This window comes from Typopeltis vanoorti, chromosome 11 (assembly GCF_054136105.1).
Source record: "Typopeltis vanoorti isolate ZY-2024b chromosome 11, IOZ_Tvanoo_1.0, whole genome shotgun sequence".
Taxonomy (NCBI): domain Eukaryota; kingdom Metazoa; phylum Arthropoda; class Arachnida; order Uropygi; family Thelyphonidae; genus Typopeltis; species Typopeltis vanoorti.
Window position 1 is genome coordinate 126,452,732 of NC_143559.1, and position 19,959 is coordinate 126,472,690.

The 19,959-nt window shown below is 38.5% G+C and overlaps 1 protein-coding gene across 3 annotated transcripts in view; it reads right to left on the bottom strand.

The window, feature by feature from the left end:
* Positions 1-19,959, bottom strand: part of LOC150102032 (uncharacterized) — a 160,219-nt gene that overhangs the window by 35,832 nt on the left and 104,428 nt on the right. The gene's annotated exons all lie outside the window — the stretch shown is intronic.

A 19,959-nucleotide genomic window follows, 5' to 3' on the forward strand; every position in this document is an offset into this window, starting at 1 on the left:
AATTTGGTGTAAAGTGGATGACAAACAATATTAAACACGAACTGCATGTGAAAAAGAGGCTATGGAAGAGATATAAGGAGACAGGTAGAGAGCAGATGCATCAAGAATATAAGACAAAGGCAAGGAGAGTGACTAGGATGGAAAGGAAGACAAAACTGGAATATGAGAAGAGATTGGCCCAAAGATCCAAAGAAAATCCTAGGGAATTTTTTAGCTATGTTGCCAGTAGGAGGAGAAATGATTGTGGAAGAATGACATTGTGGGATAGAAATGGGAATAGTGTGACTGATGCAGAGGACATAGTGGAATTGTTCAATGAACACTTTATTGGAATATTTCATCCTGGAGGAGTAAGTTTTAATACTTGAGGGTTAGAGCAGGTTTGAGGTTTATAGGTGCAGGAGGAGAGTGTGTTCCAAATACTGAGTACTCTTGAAGTCATTAAAGCTGTGGGACTGGATGGTACTTCACCATGAGTTTTCAGAGAATGTGCTAAAGAACTGACAGCTCCTTTGACCTGGCTTTCAATGAAAGTCTGACTATGGGAAAGGTGCCCAGGCAATGGAAAGAAGGTAAGATAGTGCCATTGCATAAGAGTGATAGCAGATTGGAAGTGTCTAATTATAGGCCAGTTTGTGTGTCATCAGTAGTTGTTAGGATCTTGGAGAAATTAGTGAAGGACTGAATACAGTCGCTCACTAATTTCTGTGAGAGTGAACATGGATTTGTAAAGGGGCGCTCTTGTTTTAGTAATATGCTAGCCTTTATAAAAGACTAGCATAAAGTTATCTTTCATAAAGTTATAAGAGCAGGAGATGAGGGAAAGGCATATACTGCCATTTTCTTGGACTTAGTGAAGGCATTTGACAGGGTGCCACATGATAAGCTGATATTTAAGTTGCAGGTTTGGATATCAAGTTGGTCAACTGGATTCAAGACTGGCTGTCTGATAGGTATCAGAGAGTTGTATATGGTGCGGCAGTTTCAAGAAGACAGAAGGTTACAAGTGGGGTCCCCACAGGGCTCAGTACTGGGATCTATTTATCAATGATATTGTTTATATATATTTATCAATGATATATTTATTGTTTATATATTGTTTAACCTTTATATCAATGACATTGTTAGTGGATTGCCAAATAGGGGGATATCCAGTTCTTTGCGGATGATGTGAAGCTGGGAAGGGTTATAAGTAATAGTGCAGATGTGGTAGTACTGCAGGAGGATTTGAATAAACTAGACAGATGGGCAAATGAATGGGGTGAAGGTGGTTTAATGCAGCAAAATGTAAGGTCAAAATGTATACAGAGCATGTAGCTTGGTTCCTTATACACTTGTATTCTTCCGATGATGACCTTGATACAGGGGTTGAAACATCAAATTTTATTTTATTAGTAATTAATAAAATAATCTGTTCAACACGTGTGTTTTTTGTGTCCCTAAATTTACAAATATGAGTAAGGTCTTGAGGTTTGGGACACATTGATGGGACGCTGCATACTCTATTGGAGGAGCTATACTGGAGGATGTAGGGGAGACAAGAGATCTGGAGTTGATGATTGATAGAAACCTGAAATTCAGGAGACATATTGCAAAGGTGGTGAAGGTAACACAGAGGATTGCTACAATAATGAGAAGGATGCTGACCTGCAGGGATAAAAGAGTTATCATTCCGTTGTATAAGACCCTGATCAGACCACACTTAGACTACTGTTCTGAGATTTGGTCCCCAGGATTTGAAGGGGATAAATTAATTGTGGAAAGGAAAGGGTACAAAGGCAGTTTCAGTACTGTACAATGTTAGTTATGAGGATCAGCTGAGGGAATGTGGACTGCAGAGTTTGGTGGATAAAAGAAGGAGAGGTGATATGATTGAGACTTTTAAACTGTTGAGAGGTGGTTACAGGGTTGGCACTGGGGAGTTCTTTTGCTTGGTTGACAGCAGGAAGGAGTGATGACAAGGGGGCCATCCCTGGAAGTTACGAAAGGAAACTGTGAGCAAGAGGGTGAGGAGTGGTTTCTTTGCATGGAGGGCGGTTGAACAGTGGAATGCATTGCCTGATAGGGTGGTGAGAGCGAGAACGGTCAATGAGTTTAAGGAGTGGTCGATAGACTGCATTTCCTAGGAGGGACCTCCCACGATGAGTCTTGATAGACTTGTGTTTCCTAGGAATGACCTCCTGCGATGAGTCTTTTGGCTCCTTGGAGGCCTAAATAATAATAATAAAAAAATTCAAACATTTATTCTGGATTTTCATTTTTATAATTTCATGCTCTTAGTTATTTTTGATGTTTTTCCACTACTGTTTGCATTTGTACCTTTTCATATTGTCATTTAGTGTGCTTTATGTTTAGTGAGAAATTGTTCATCAATGTACGATTTCTCACAATTTCCTCTTTTGGGCTGTTTTGTTCTATTTCTCACATTTTTTTTGTTTTTTCACTCATGATTTTTCCTCCTTTCCTGCCATTTCCTTTGGTTCATATAAATGTATTGGGGGGAAGGGAATCAGTATAGTTTCAATAAATTCACTACAACAAACTTTCCACCATAACAAACTATGCCTCTGGTCCCTAAAGGTTTACAAAAGACATACTGTACTAGTTGTACAATATCTTATAGAAGAGAATCTAAACTGTACACAGTTTTTTTTACCACCACCACCACCACCACAAAACCAAGTTCATCAGAACTAGAACAACATGTATTATCATTTCTATATGTTATGATAATCAAGACAGAGAGGCAATAATATCTCATTAGGAATTCATAGGAAATCTATTTTTTTGCATGATAATTCCAGCCATGGGAGGATGTAAAGCTATAACTTGTTAGTTGAGTCAGTGCATCAGCCTGGGAGATCAAGAGAGCATAAACACTATCCACTTGGTCAACCAAGCCAGCATTATATGTTACATAACATCACTATATAAATACTGGATATCATTAATATGTTCGAACAAATGCATATGGCATTAGAATGCAGATGATGTCAAAATTTTGCAGGATGATTTGGATAGATTGGAGGTCTGGGCTAAGGAGAATGGATGTCAATTTATTAAACAGGCATTGGCATGCCTGTTTAATAAGTCTTACAACAGCACAAGTTCTAAGGAAGTGAAAGGAGGTTAAAATGTTCCACTGCATAAAGGTGGTGATAAGGCTGTAGCTTCAAATTACAGACTGGTCTGTATATCTGGTGAATGTGGTGAAGGTCTTGGAGAGATTGGTGAGAAGTAGGATACAGAAATGGGTTGATAATAGCAATATTCTCTGTGGTTATCAGCATGGATTTGTTAAGGGGAGATCATGTTTCACTAACTTACTTATGTACTATAACAAAGTGACAAATACCTTGGACAGGGGAGATGCATATACAGTGGTGCACTTATATTTTACAAAGGTGTTTGATAGACTGCCACAGAATAAGCTCTTAAATAAATTGAAACAGATGGGATTGGATAACAGACTTCTGAGTTGGATCAGTGACCAGCTGTCAGATGGGTATCAGAAAGTTGTATATGGGGGAGTGCAGTATCAAAGTAGGTTACTAGTGGTGTGTGTGCCCCAAGGGTCAGTTTTGGGGCCATTGTTGTTCAATTTGTATGTTAATGATATTGGGTTGGGTTTAACTAGTGATATCCAGCTGTTTGCAGATGATGAAAAACTGGGGAGATCAATGCAGAGTCAAGCGGATGTTATTACCTTACAAGAAGACTTGAATAGACTGCATGATTAGATTGGGCAGGTAAGTGGAACTGTCAGTTCAATGTCGCAAAGTGTAAGGTTTTGAAATTTGGTAAGCAACGATGGGATGCAAAGTATACACTTGGTGGAGAAACTTAAACGGAGGTAGAGGAGATGAAGAATCTAGGAGTAATGGTGGACAAGGACCTGAAATTCAGAGGCTACATTGCACAACTTGTGAAGACATCACATCGGATAATGGCAATGATGCGAAGGACTCTGACATGCAGAAATAGAGCGGTTATGATTCCATTGTATAAGGCCTTGATCAGACCTCATATGGATTATTGTGCTCAGATTTGGTTGCCAGGTTTTCATTTTGACAAGGATATGTTGGAAAGGGTCCAGAGAAGATTTACAAAGGTGGTCAGTGGTCTTCTTTGGAATGTGGAGTATGAGGACAGATTGAAAGAATGTAAGTTGCAGAGCCTTGTGAATAGGAGGGATATGATTGAGACATATAAGGTAGTCAAGGGTTGTTATGAGGTTGACATGGCAGGGATTTTTCATAGAATGGAAGGTGGGGGTAGAACAAGAGGCCATCGCTGGAAACTGTATAAGGAGGTTGTGAGCAGAGGAGTAAAGAAATGGTTGGTGAGTGGAATGCATTACCCGAGTGTGTTGAGAATGTAGACACATGTAATCAGTTTAAGGCATGTTTGGATGAGCATTGTGCGCAACAGTGTGTACCTCCCACGATGAGACTCTGACTCCATTTAGGGCAAATGTTAATGTTAATAAGTTATTAAAGGAATTATAAGATTGTAGAGTTGGTTTCCCCCCCCCCCCTCAATGAGTCTTTGAACTCCCTGGAGGTGTCACACATAATAATAATAATAATAATAATAACATGAGCTGATCTAACAGCTGCATCTGCAGTCTCATTTCCCTTAATTCCAATGTAGCTGGGAACTAGAACAACCAAACATCAAACTTAAGGGTCTTCATTTGTACAATAGTTGTAAAATCTTGCAAAGAACCAGATGTGGATTATACACAGGAGAGGAGATAGCCTGTAAAGAACTCAATGAGTCTTAATAAATTACACATTTTTGGTAGTGATTTTATTTTATATTACAAGTGTGAGCTGAATGGCATGCAACTCTGCTGTATAATTACTGCAGTCATGTGGGATCTGGTTGGAGATAATGTCAGGAAACACAGCAGTACATTCAATAGAGGTGTCAGTTCTTGACCTGTCAGTATAGATGGGCAAGAAATCAGAGTGAGCTACTCTGTGTGCATTAAACAACTGCAGGTAGACAGATGATGGAGTATGAGACTTCTGTAGTTGACAAAGTGAGAGTTTGCAGGATGGAGTGCAAACCTGCCATGAAGGGATGCTGCTATTTTTCACGCAGGCAATGCTGTCAACATTCATGCTAACAGCCTTCATAGCCTCTTTAACATGCATACCAAAAGGACATACGACAGTCTGATGTTGAGCTTCCCAATGCAGAGAAAAGTGACTGGCTCATATAGAATGCCCTGGCAGAGACTTTATTATTATTATTGTACGGACACTTCCATAGAGTCCGAAGACTCATCGTGGGAGACCCAAACTATCCACACAATCTATCATACCTCTCCTTGACCCTATTAACAGATAAAGCACTCACAACTGACTCTGCCAACCCATTCCACTTATTCAAAACTCTCAATGCAAAAAAATCTAGTGTTCGCACCTCTACTAACCACACCTTTATTCAACTTCCAGGGATGACCCCTTGTTCTGGCCCTTCCAGCCAACTGAAACAATTCCTCTGCATTAATCCTATAAAACCCTTTAAGCAACTTAAATGTTTCTTATCATATCCCCTCTTTTTCTCCTATCAACCAACTTCTGCAATCCACATACCCTCAATCTATCCTCATAGGGAACATTCCACAGACCACTCACCATCTTGGTCACTTGCCTCTGAATCTTCTTCACCACCTTCTCATCCCCAAAAAACCTAGGAGACCAGACTTGAACACAGTAATCCAGATGTTGACATATCAAGGCCTTATAAAGAGGAATAACAAATTCTTTATCTCTACTTATTAATGTGTTCTTCAATAGCCAAGTAATCTTATGGGCTACTTTAGCAACCTTAGCAATATGTCTTCTAAACTTTAACTCTCTGCCTACTTCCACCCCTAAATCTCTAGCATCATCTATTCCTGGAGTACAGTGCCATCAATGTGATACAAAATTTGACATTTCTCCATATTAAACTGACATCCATTATCTTTTTCCCATACTGACAGCCTATTTAAATTGTTCTGCGAGTCTCCACATTGCCTTGATTAACAATTACCCTAACTAATTTTGCATCATCAGCAAACAACTGAATATTTCCTTTCAGGTTATTTCCTATATTATTTATGTACAAATTAAACAGCAATGGTCCCAATAACGAACCTTGCAGTACACCACTAGTCACCTCAATTCTACCACTCCATATACCACTTTTTGATATCTGTCCAGCAGCACCTCTTATCCACTTAACCAGTGTCATATTCATCCCCATTTGATCTAATTTGCATAACAGAGTTCCATGTGGTATTCTGCTATATGCCTTTGCAAAATCCAGCAGAATCATTGTGTAACCATTTCCTTTATCTTCTTCTGCTGTTACTCTATTATAAAAAGACAGTAAATTACTAATGCATGACTGACCTTCAGAAACCCATATTTACTCATCTTCATCATCATAATCAATCTTTATTTCTCAACTGCTGGACGATGATATCCTCCATATTTTTCCACATTTCTTTGTCTCTGGCCCAGAAGCTCCAGTTGTTCCCCATTGAATGATGTAGTTCATCTCTCCACTTTGCTGGGAGATGGATCTTCTCCATCTCCATTTTTTTTTTCTTTAATGATATCTTTTAACCCTGGTTTTTTTTCTGATATCTATGTTTTTTACTTTATCTATTCTTTTTATATCTAATACAGATCTTTCCATGTTTTTCTGTGCAGTTTCTAATTTATTTTCCTAGATATTTGAATTAATTTATTAATTCAAATATCTAGGTCAAATAATTGACATAGACAAAAATTGGAAACAATTAATAATAATAATCTTCTTGAAATGCTCCAAGTTTCTATTCCATATGTCATAGCTGGTATGATGTTCATATGCTTTTCTTTTTAGGCAGACAGATATGTTTTTTTTTTAAATTTTATTCTATTTTCCAAATTGTCTCATGGTTTATTCTTTGTTTTATTTCATTATTATTATTATTATTAATTGTTTCCAATTTTTGTCTATGTCAATTATTTGACCTAGAAATTTGAATTTACTTACATTTTCTATTTCTCTGTCATTTATTTCTATCTTTTGGTTGTAATTTATATTTTTGTTGTACATTCTTTTAGTTTTATCAATATTTATGTTGGGACTAGACTTGTTGCTTTCTGTACTTAATTCTTTAATAATTTCTTTTACTCTTCAGGTGTTTTAGAAAAGAGTACAATGTCATCTGCAAATCTTAAACTGTTTAGATATTGACCATTTATTCTGATACCATTTTTTCCCATTTAGATTTTTAAATATTTCTTGTAGGCAAGCATAATTTTATTCACCCATTCTTGAATTCTCTTTTTGACCAATTTTTCCAGTATGCTTATCACCATGCCTGAGATACTGATTGGTCTATAATTAGCTACTGCAGTCTTAGAACCTCCCTGATGAAAGGGAATTATTTTACCCTCTTTCCACTCCCTTGGAACTCTACCAGAGCTGAGACTTAAATTAAACAGCCAGGTCAGAGACATTGCCAGATCCCTTGCACATTGTTGTAAAACCTGAACTGATATCTTAATACCACAGCTGTATTTATATTGAGATTCTGCAATATCCTAAGAACCACCAATTCACCCCCCTCCACTCTATTCCTGCATTAGCATCTATCACATATGTTAAAGCAGTAATCTCACTTAGGATGACATACCCTTGCAAAGTGTTCACTCAAGGCATAATTTTTAAGGCATAATTAAGAGAAGTGTCTCCATCTAAGTGATAGAGCCGGTTCATTTGCTTTAACATAGATTATGAGTAGGCAATGTGTGAAGGCACAAGCAGCTATCTGTATACTCTGATGATGGATGAGATCCAACCATTGCAGGTTATTCTGCCTTGCAGAACCATAGACTCGAGACCCATAATCCAGCTTTGAACATATACAGGGTGTTCGGGATAAATTTGACATATTTATAATTAATTATATTTTTCCGTAAGTTACATGTATTAACACACACTTCTCTTCATTTAAAAGTTTGGACCCTTCTTCATTCATATACAAGATGTCAGAAAGGATGGATAGCTGGAACCCACCTGAATCATGGAAGAGAATAACTTGTATCATGATGATTCGTGCCCGCCATCAAAATAAGGATATTACGACTGCTGCCCAATGCTCCCTGAATACAGTAAAAACAATCAGGCATGAACTAGAGACTTGCAATGGTGACTACGAGGATGTAGCAAGAAGAAAGATCCCTAGCAGACGATCTGATTGCGTTCGTACAGCAGAATTCCTCGCAAATCTGCAGGAACAGGTGTTGAAGAACCCTGGCATTGGAATTCGGGCTTTGTTCGTGGAGTTGCTAACTGTAGTCAAGCCCTGGATAACAAGGGTAGCCAATGGTAGGCCGTATGTATGGCAGCAGGATTCGGCCCCTTGCCACACCTCTGGGAAAAGTCAAAAATGGTTGTCTGAAAATTTCTACGACTTCACCAGTCCAAATGTTTGGCCTCCAAACTCCCCAGACCTTAACCCCATGGATTATTTTGTATGGGGCGCAGTTGAAAAAGACACCAATCGCACTTCCAGTAATACAAAAGCCCAGTTAATGGATAAAATTAAAACAGTTTTTGCGGCCCTTCCCAGGGAGACTGTAGCATCAGCTTGTTCGAAGTTCCGAAGCAGAATTGAAGCTGTGATCGATGCTAATGGTGGTTATTTTGAGTAAATCTTGTTGATAGTATTGTAATTAACTCTGCCTGTAATGTTTTTTTGTCAATTCATTAAATTTAATAGATACAAAGAAGATTTTCGTTTTCCTTACGAAACTGTCAAATTTATCCCGAACACCCTGTAAGTGCATGATAAAGATGAAGCAAAAAAGATTGATCCACACCCCATTCAGTAGAGAATAGAGTGCAAAATAGATTTAATGCTCTCTTGCACTTTTCTCTTAGTTGACGAATGTGTTCAAAATATGTAAGTTTTCTGTAAAAGATGAGTCCCAAAAACTTGGCTTCTGTTGCTATTGGAATAACAGTTTGTCCCATTCTTAATTCAGGATCTGGATGAAGAGTGCATTTTTGACAGAAGTGTACACAGACACTTTCTTCTACTGAACCTGAACCTATTACTAAGAGCCCACAGAGAAACATGATCGATTCCTTGCTGAAGTTGTCTTTCGATTACCCTCATGTTACGAGAATGAAAGTAAATTTTGAAGTCATCAACATATTGAGCATTGCTTACAGTAGGAGGAAGCTGTTCAGTGATTGAGTAAACTTTGATAGCAAAGCATGTCACACTTATGACAGAGCCTTGAAGAACACCCTGCTTTTGATGATATGGCCGAGATAGGAAGTACCCTATCTCGGCCATATCATCTCTGACTTAGAGTGCTTGCCTGGACAGAAAGTTTTTAATAAATACATGAAGGTATCCTCAGAGACTTATTTTATAGAGGTCTTTAATATACCATATCTCCATATCTGTCATAAGCTTTTTCCATATCAAAGAATACTGAAACCAGATGTTCTTGCTTTAGGAATGCTTCTCTTAATACAAGTTTCTAAACAGACCAAATCGTTCAAAGTTGAACATTGTCTATAAAAGCCATGTTACTTTCTGAATAGCAGAGAAATCTGGCATTAACCATTTTCTTCAATATCTTACAAAGGCAGCTGGTCAGAGCAATAGGCTGATAATTATTTGCTTGTGCTGGATCCTTTCCTGGTTCTGAGATGGCAATGACAACTGACTTATGCCAAGAATCAAGAAACTTCCTCTGGAAGTATTCTGTTGTATATTAAGAGAAGGAGATCCAAGAAAGATGATGGAAGATGTTTTATCATTTCATAATAGATATCATCAAGCCCTACTGCACTGGGGTGAGACAGTAAAAGAGCTCTCTTTTTAGTTCCTCCTTAACAAACAGAACAATTATACAGCTCAAGCCCATTGGCAGAAAACTTTAGCCACTATTTCTCTCATTGCTCTTTCAATATTAAAAATTCAGGAGGATTTGAAGCTGTTGCTGAGATTTTGCCAACATTTTCTCTCAAAGTGTCTGCAATAGCTTTAGGATCACCAAAAATGCATCCATTATGGTCTAAGGTAGACAAATGGTGTGTCTATATCTACCTTTCATTTTCTGGATTTTATCCCACACATTTTTGCACCAGTTTTTGATGAGGTAAATTGGATCCAAGATTATTTTTGACTCCAATGTTTCACATAATGTACTTTGGCCTAAGCACACTCACTTCATACTCTGTGTTGATCTTTTTTGGCTGCCTAGCATTATGAGTTCCATCAAGGCATTGAAAAGAGTGGAAACTGATATGACATTTTTGAAACTGAAAACTGTTGCTGCCTGAACAATGCAGTCTGTTATATGCTTTCTTGCTTCACTGATAGGTGATTGACTGACTATCAGATAGGGCAATAGTTTCTTCCACAAGCAAGTATGTTCCTATGCATGCTGAAATCACTGGGAAGAAAAAATACTAGTGATTAAACACCCTGGATATATCACCTTTTAAGAAACCAGTCAGCTCTGCTATTTTCAAAATCACATCTCCAGCCAGACATTCACTTACAATAAGCCCTTCATCAAACTCTGAAAGATCCTTTGTGTTTCCTACTGCGATCAATACTATTGACAATTACTGACCAGCAGCATTCTTAAATAGTTGCCTGGTGACATGTGACCAAGTATTTTGCATATATGCTAAGCAAGTGACATTTACGTACATCTGCATAAAGGTTTCTAATTCAGTGGATGGTATGTGAGTTACTGTAAAAGTCCAAAAAGTGGTAAATCCAGATTTTACTGGTAAATTTTACTGGCATTTACCGAAATGGTTTAGTAAAAATGGAGACGTTTACAAGCATTTTTTCGGACTTTTACCACCTCACTATGGTAAATTGTTTCTCTGAAAACGAACGTACTTCAGTGGTTGTTTTTTGGAAGTTAGTTGCTGTCGCGATATAATATATTTTGGTTACCATCAGAATCGAATGCATAATGGTGGAAGACAAAACGAAGCTAAGTTTTCATTACTGTATTTAGTTATATTTCATTTTATTTAATTATATTTAGAAGTTAAATGTTTTTTTGCTTGTAATTGTTTGTACTTTTTTTTCTCTTATTTATTTAATGGAATTTATTAACTGAATAATTATTAAAGATTACGCTACTCGGCAGTAAGGAATGATGGCGGATTCAGCAGCAGTTGCAAGTGGCATATCGCCAAGTCCTCCGCCATTTAAGAACTCAATAATAAGCAATATCATAAGGGACTTTGTGGCATGCAGTACTTGCGGCATGTATGCGTCTCAGGAATTAGATATGTGGCTTGTGAAAGAGAGCGGAGAGCGTATGTGTGCAAAATGCAGGCAGTTGGAGGAAATAAGTGCATTAGAAATATCGATATCCGACTTTGTTGCTCCAGAAACGGGGAATGAATGTAGGAAGACAAGTAGTGTGACAGGAGAGAATGGAAATGGTAGGAGAGATGGAAGGAGAGAGAGAGGTATGGGAATGCTAGAAGACGAGAGGATGGAAACAGTAGGAGAGAGGGGATGAGAGAGATGTATGGGAGTGCTAGAAGAGGAGAGAATGGAAACAGAAGGGGAGAGAGGTATGAGAATGCTAGAAGAGAGAATAGCAGTAGAGGAGAGGGAATGAGAGAGACCTATGGGAATGAAAGAAGAGGAGAGAATGGTAACAATAGGAGAGAGGGAATGGTAAGAGGTATAATGTATTGCGACTCAATGCTCTGTGGTGTTCAAAATAGGATGCGTGAGGAGTGTTTGCCAGGAGGAACAATAGAAAGGGTGGCTATGGCAATTAAGAGAGGTGAAAGGGTGGATGAGATGATTGTGATGGTAGGAACGAATGACTTGAGTGGTAATGTAAGTCGGGCAGCGAGAGATATGAGATTTTTGCTTGAGACTGTACGGAAGAAGACAGAGAGAGGAAAAATAGTGTGCGTGTTGCCTAGGTATGATAATGATGAGCTGAGCAGAAGAGCGGTGATATTGAATGGCATAATAGCGAGAATGTGTGACAAGAGAGGACTGGTATATGTGGATGCTTGGAGTGCGTTTGAGGAAAGAGAGGAATTATATGCAAGAGACCGTTTACATTTGAATGAGAAAAGACGTAGGCATCTGGAGAGATTGCTGTTCTGAACGAGTCAGTGTGTCCCAGGGAGGATGATAGCAGGGGTGGCCTCTTGTGGGAATGGATACTTGGGAGAATGGAGACGATGTCAGGTAACACTGAGCCCAGTGGAGTCTAGAAGGGATAATGCTGGGTATAGAAACAATGGCATTTATATGCTTTATACTAAAGCCAGGCGTATCCAGAATAAGGGAGAAGAATTGGTGGCGCAGATGGCATCAGCCTGGCCAAAAATTATTGCGATCGCTGAGACGTGGGTGACAGAAGGGGATATAACAACAGGAATAGAAGTTGCTGGGTATAGCATTTTTCGTCAGGATAGGAGGGCAAAGCGTGGTGGTGGGGTACTGCTTATGATAAGTGATGACTTATGTCCTCTAAGAGTGGAGGCTTTGGAAGGAAGTGAGACAAATGATTTTGAGAGCGTATGGTGTGAGGTAGAGGTAGGCAAGACAGGATATTTAGTGGGGTGTTGCTACAGACCCAGGAGCACAGAGGATGGGGAGCAGGAGATGTTTAGACAGCTAAGTTTGGCAAGTGCAAGAAGAATGATTGTTATGGGAGATTTTAACTACAGTAGTATAAATTGGAGAGAGGAAGATGCATGTAGCAATAGGGGAATGGAATTTCTAGAATTCTTGAGGGACAAATGTCTTAGTCAACATGTAATAGAGGGCACAAGAGGTTCAAGAGTTTTGAATTTTGTCATAGCATCAGAAGAGTTGATAATAACTGAGATGACATCTCTCCCACCAGTTGGAGAGAGTGACCATGTGGTTTTGACTTGGAAGATGAATAGACATGCAGGAGTATCAAAGAGATGGAAATGTATGTGGAATTATAAGGCAGGTGATTATAATAGTCTTAGATATCAACTTGGGGAAGTTTCATGGAGGGAGGAATTGGAAGGCCGGGAAATCATTAGTGCATGGGAAATTGTGAAAGAATATTTGTTAGCAGCAATGGTAAGTTGTATACCACGAGTGAAGAAGAGGACACAATTTGGAGTAAAGTGGATGACAAACAATATTAAACAGGAATTGTATGCGAAAAAGAGGCTATGGAAGAGATATAAGGAGACAGGTGAAGAGAAGATGCATGAAGAATATAAGACACAGGCCAGAAGAGTGACTAGTGTGGTAAGGAAAGCGAAACTGAATATGAGAGGAGATTGGTCCTAAGATCCAAAGGAAATCCTAGGGAATTTTTTAGCTATGTGGCCAGTAGGAGGAGAAATGATTGTGGAAGAATGATATTGTGGGATAAAAATGGTTCAATGTAACAATTGTTCAATGAACACTTTATTGGAGTATTTCATCCTAGAGGAGTCAATTTTAATGCTAGAGGGATAGGGCTGGTTCGAAGTTTACAGGTACAGGAGGAGTGCGTGTTTCAGATATTGAGTACTCTGGATGTCAGTAAAGCTGTGGGACTGGATGGTATTTCACCACGAGTTTTGAGAGAATGTGCTAGGGAACTGACAGTGCCTTTAACCTGGCTTTTCAATGAAAGTCTGGCTTCGGCAAAGGTGCCCAGGGAATGGAAGGAAGGTAAGATAGTGCCATTGCATAAGGGTGGTAACAGACTGGAAGTGTCTAATTATAGGCCAGTCTGTGTGTCATCAGTAGTTGTTAAGATATTAGAGAAAGTAGTGAGGGACCGTATACAGCATTGGGCAGATGAGGGTAATGTTATCTGTGAGAGTCAACATGGATTTGTGAAAGGGCGGTCTTATTTTAGCAATATGCTAGCCTTTTATAATAAAGTTACAAGAACATTAGATGAGGGAAAGGCATATACTGCAATTTTCTTAGACTTAATGAAGGCATTTGACAGGGTGCCACATGATAAGCTGATATTTAAGTTGCAGCACATGGGTCTGGATGTCAGATTGGTCAACTGGATTCAGGATTGGCTGTCTGTTAGGTATCAGAGAGTTGTGTATGGTGGAGCAGTTTCAAGGAGTTTCAAGTGGGGTCCCACAGGGCTCAGTACTAGGACCTATATTGTTCAACCTTTATATCAATGACATTGCCAGTGGATTGCAAGGGGATATTCAGTTGTTTGCGGATGATGCGAAGCTGTGAAGGATTATTAGTAATAGTGCAGATGTGGTAGCCCTGCAAGAGGATTTAAATAAGCTAGATAGATGGGCAAATGAATGGGGGTCTCAGTTTAATGCAGCAAAATGTAAGGTCTGGAGGTTTGGGAAACATCGATGGGATGCTGCATACTATATGGGAGGAGTTATACTGGAGGAAGTAGGGGAGACAAGAGATCTGGGGTTGATGATTGATAGAATCCTGAAGTTGAGGGGACATATTGCAAAGGTGGTGAAGGTAACACAGAGGATTGCTGCAATTATGAGAAGGACACTGACCTGCAGAGATAAGAGGGTTATCATTCCGTTGTATAAGTCTCTGATCAGACCACACTTGGACTATTGTTCTCAGATTTGGTCCCCAGGATTTGAAGGGGATAAATTAACTGGAAAGGATATAAAATAAAATGGAAAGGATACAAAGACGGATGACAAAGATGGTTTCAGGACTGTACAATGTTGGTTATGAGGATCAGCTGAGGGAATGTGGACTGCAGAGTTTGGTGGATAGAAGGAGAGGTGATATGATTGAGACTTTTAAACTGTTGAGAGGTGTTTACAGGGTTGACAATGGGGAGTTCTTTCGCTTGGTTGAACAGCGGGAAGGAGTGATGACAAGAGGCCATCCCTGAAAGTTACGAAAGGAAACTGTGAGCAAGAGGGGTTTCTTTGTGTGGAGGGTGGTTGAACTGTGGAATGCATTGCCTGATGGAGTGGTGGGAGCGAGAATGGTCAATGAGTTTAAGGAGCGGTATGATAGACTTTGTGTTTCTTAGGGGGGGGGGACCTCCCCTCGATGAGTCTTGACAGACTTTATGTTCTTAGGAAGGACCTCACACGATGAGTCTTTTGGCTCCATGGAGGCCTGAATAATAATAATAATAATAATAATAATAATATACAAGGACAAGCTGAGTTACATTACATACAGTAAGCTAAAGAAACAATGATTTGATCACTGGTTATTCTACTGGCATGACCTCTAGTGAAAAAAAAAATTACAAATTAATTATTTAGAAACTACATCAAAGCTAAATTCTACTTAAGATCACATGACAAAAACATTCTTTCTTATAGATAGTCTTCTTTCAGTAACAATAATGTCCTATTTTTAACATTACAATTGTTATTTTAGATTTGGGATTCTGGATAGAATCCAGAATCCCAAAGTCCTGTTTATAGTTAACTCTTAGAGAAAAAGGTTCCATGGGTAGAATATGTGCCTTCCATATGCTTGGAATTTTTAGACCATCATTATTGTTCAGATTGGGGTGGTTGATAAGAATCTGACAGACTTCCTTAAATTTGCGTTCATACCATGTTTTGGTGTGATGTAAACAACTGGTGCTTTTCCAGTCAATTCTATGTAAAGTGTTCAGGGCATGATCAGAAAGGCTAGCTTCACCATAGTTATTATATTTAATGTGTCGTTTATGTTTCTTTTGTCTGATAGAAATTGTGCATCCTGTTTCCCCTATATATGGTATATTACAGGTGCAATAAATACGGTATACTCCAGGGTGGGCCAGCGGAGGGGGTGGGTCTTTAGATGAGTTGAGTAGACTTTTTAATTTTGCAGGAGGTTTAAAAGTGGCTTTGAGGCTTTATTTTTGTAGTATTCTGCTTATTTTATCTGATGTCCTTTAATATAAGGAATGGTTATAGTTTTATTGTAGTCTGGTTTATCTTTGTTTTTTCATTGAGGTCTTGTAGAGAATTTTGTTAACAATGTTTTGGCTGTAACCATTTAAAATAGTCACAGCCAAAATCTGAACAATAATGATGGGCTAAAAATCCCAAGCACATAGAAGGCACACATGCTACCCACAGAACCTTTCTCTCTAAGAGTTAACTATAAACAGCACTGTAGATAATTCAGAATCCTAAATCTAAAATAACAATTGTAATGTTAAAAATAGAACATCACTTGTTACTGAAACTTATAATTGTTACTGAAAGAAGACTATCTATAAGAAAGAATGTTTTTCTCATGTGATCTTAAATAGAATTTAGCTTTGATGTAGTTTCTAAATAATTAATTACTTTGTAATTTTTTTTTTTCACTAGAGGTCATGGCAGTAGAATAATCGGTGATCAAATCATCATTTCTTTAGCTTACTGTGTGTAATGTAACTCAGCTTGTCCTTGTATATACTCCAGATGATGATCTTAATATGAAGATCGAAATGTCGGGAAATTAAAAGAGTTATTTATAACACGGTTGTGAAGTTCATAATTTCTAAAATGAATGCTGATCCCCAAGCAACACTAAAAGAAAGGAACATAATTGCTTTATTTTTTTATTTTATTATTATTAATTAATGTATTATAAGAAAATGTTCATGAAATAAAAGTAACTTATTAATCACAATTTCCTTCAACATTATCAAATCATTATTAAACTTTATGTTGGAGGTTTAATGGATTTTTTACAACACTCAAAAAGAATTAAAATAGAATTTAATACTTCCTATATTTCGTCCTAGTCACTAGGACATCTACGGGGATTGCAAAACAATTAATGTAACATGCACACAAAAACTTACAATACTAAGCCCAACCACGTGGGTGACACTAAAGTCCTATCTAGGTGGAGCACCCTCTAAGGGCGGTAGTAGGTGGCCTGGAATGTAAGTTGGGACCTCTGGTGACGAGTGTTTCCCAAATCTTCGGAAGCTTAATGCAACCATATTTATTAAGATTTGGTTGGTTTCTGAGAGCTGCTGCTGCTTCTAAGAAAAGTCTTTCTTTCTTGAATTTGCTGTGGTGGAACATGGTGGTTTTCTTCCATGATACTCTGTGGGTGGTGTCCAAAACATGGTCAGTGAAGCCTGAATGGCCATAGTTGTGTTTAACGATGTACGACTTGTGTTCCTCCAGGCGGATGGATGCTGATCTGCCTGTCTGTCCAAAGTACGCAAGCTTACAGGAACAGGGTACTTTGTAAACTCCAGGCAGAGAGAGAGGAGGGAGCTGATCTTTTGTAGAACGGATAAGGGTAGCAAGTTTGCGGTAGGGGTTATATGCTGTGTGTAGGTTATACTTTTTTAGTATCTTGGCTATTTTTTCCGAAGTGCCACGGATGTAGGGTATGGTGATGGCATTTTTAAAATCTGGTTGATGAGAGGGACGGGGAATGGGGGAGGAATTGATTATCAAAAAAAAATCAATTCCTCCCCCATTCCCCGTCCCTCTCATCAACCAGATTTTAAAAATGCCATCACCATACCCTACATCCGTGGCACTTCGGAAAAAATAGCCAAGATACTAAAAAAGTATAACCTACACACAGCATATAACCCCTACCGCAAACTTGCTACCCTTATCCGTTCTACGAAAGATCAGCTCCCTCCTCTCTCTCTGCCTGGAGTTTACAAAGTACCCTGTTCCTGCAAGCTTGCGTACTTTGGACAGACAGGCAGATCAGCATCCATCCGCCTGGAGGAACACAAGTCGTACATCGTTAAACACAACTATGGCCATTCAGGCTTGGCTGACCATGTTTTGGACACCACCCACAGAGTATCATGGAAGAAAACCACAATGCTCCACCACAGCAAATTCAAGAAAGAGAGACTTTTCTTAGAAGCAGCAGCAGCTCTCAGAAACCAACCAAATCTTAACAAATACAGTTGCATTAAGCTTCCAAAGATTTGGGAAACAGTCATCACCAGAGGTCCCACCTTACATTCCAGGCCACCTACTACTGCCCTTAGAGGGCGCTCCACCTAGATAGGACTTTAGTGTCACCCACGTGGTTGGGCTTGGTATTGTAAGTTTTTGTGTGCATGTTACATTAATTGTTTTGTAATCCCCGTAGATGTCCTAGTGACTAGGACGAAATATAGGAAGTATTAAATTCTATTTTAATTCTTTTTGAGTGTTGTAAAAAATCCATTAAATCTCCAACATAATGTCCTCACAGCACTTAAGCCTCTACACATAATTAAACTTATTTGACACAGCAAGGTTGACTGTTGTGACATTTGGAGTTACAAAGTAAATTGGCTGATTTGCACAAACACATCTTCATGGTACACTTCTTTGAAGTGTACCATGAAGATGCATTTTTGGAATCCTTGTCCACCAACTAAAGAAAGCTTTTTTTACCATTTCACGTACACTTATTTCTTCCTTTCCGACTTCTTTTTCGATGCTTAAAAAATTTTCTCTGCACAAGGTAAATTGGTGAGGTTCCTAACCTAACCTTACAATTCACTGTATTTTCATTTTTATGAAGGAAATAAAAAAAAAAAACGTAAAATACATTAGCACAACATCATTCATTTTTATGAAGGAAATAAAAAAAAAATGTAAAATATATTAGCACAATAACAAACTGATTCTAGATCAAAGCTCACACCCACCTATACTCAACACTATACTCAGGCTTTTACCAATTGGTGTTGGTAAATGCTAGCTGGCATTTACTGAAATGGTTTGGTAAAATCCCAAAATGCAAACGTTTACAAGCATTTTTCGGACTTTTATCACTTCACTATGGTAAATCATAGGATTCACTGGTAAAACCTAGGATTTACCAATTTTCGGGCTTTTACAGTAACACACATATATATATATATACACCCTCTGTCCAAAAAGAATATTAACTTTTGATAGAAAATAAAACACAGGCTAATTATAATTATTCAAATTATTTATTTCAATCAATATACTCTCCTTTAGCTTCGATACAGTGTTTGGCACGGTCAATTAATTCGTTAAATGAGTTTTTTTATATTGGTTTTTGGGATACTGTTGAGGGTCATGGTTATTGCCGCTTGAACATTTTCAATAGTGTTGTATCACTTTCCATTCATCGGCAAATGAAGTCGGGGGAAGAGAAAGAAGTCACAGGGTGCTAAATCAAGTGAATACGGCAAGTGATCCAACACACAAACTTGGTTTTTGCTCAAAAACTGTCTCACAATGTTTGAATGATGAGATGTGCATTATTGTGCAAAAGTGACCAGCTGCCTGCATCACGATATTCATGCCATACGTTACGAATTCTCGCTATCAATCGCTTCAAAACTTCGAGATAAAACTCACCATTAACAGTTTGGCCAGGTGGAATGAATTCTTTGTGGATAATGCCCTTGGAATCGTAGAAACAAATCAGCACTGTCTTTACTTTTGACTTCTCAAAGCGACGTTTTTTTCGGATGCCCCTCTTCTGGTGGTCTCCACTCAGCACTGGCACTTTGTTTCAGGCACATACTCAAAACACCAGGTTTCGTCACCAGTAACGATCGTTTCAAGGAAGTTTGAGTCCCTATGAGTGGTTTAAATGAGGTGCTTGAAGTGTTCAATTCGATACATTTTTTGGTCATCGGTCAACTTGTGGAGAATAGATCGTGAATTCAATTTAAGAAAGCTCAAACTCTCGGTCAAAATGTTGTGCACAGTTGATTTTGGAATCTCCAATTGATCTTCAATCAATCTCATGGACAATTTTGGGTTTTTCTTTGATGAAATTATGCACTTTTTTTGGATGTTAACTTCACTCAGTCCAGTTTTTGGATGGCCTGGCTTTTCGTCATCCTCAAGCGTCTCATGACCACTTTGAAATCGCTTAAACCACTCGTAAACTTGAGTACGGGATAAGCATTCATCACTGTATGCTTTTTGAAGCATTTGATGCGTTTCGGTAAAAACGTTTACCAAGTTTAACACAAAAGTCAATCGCAA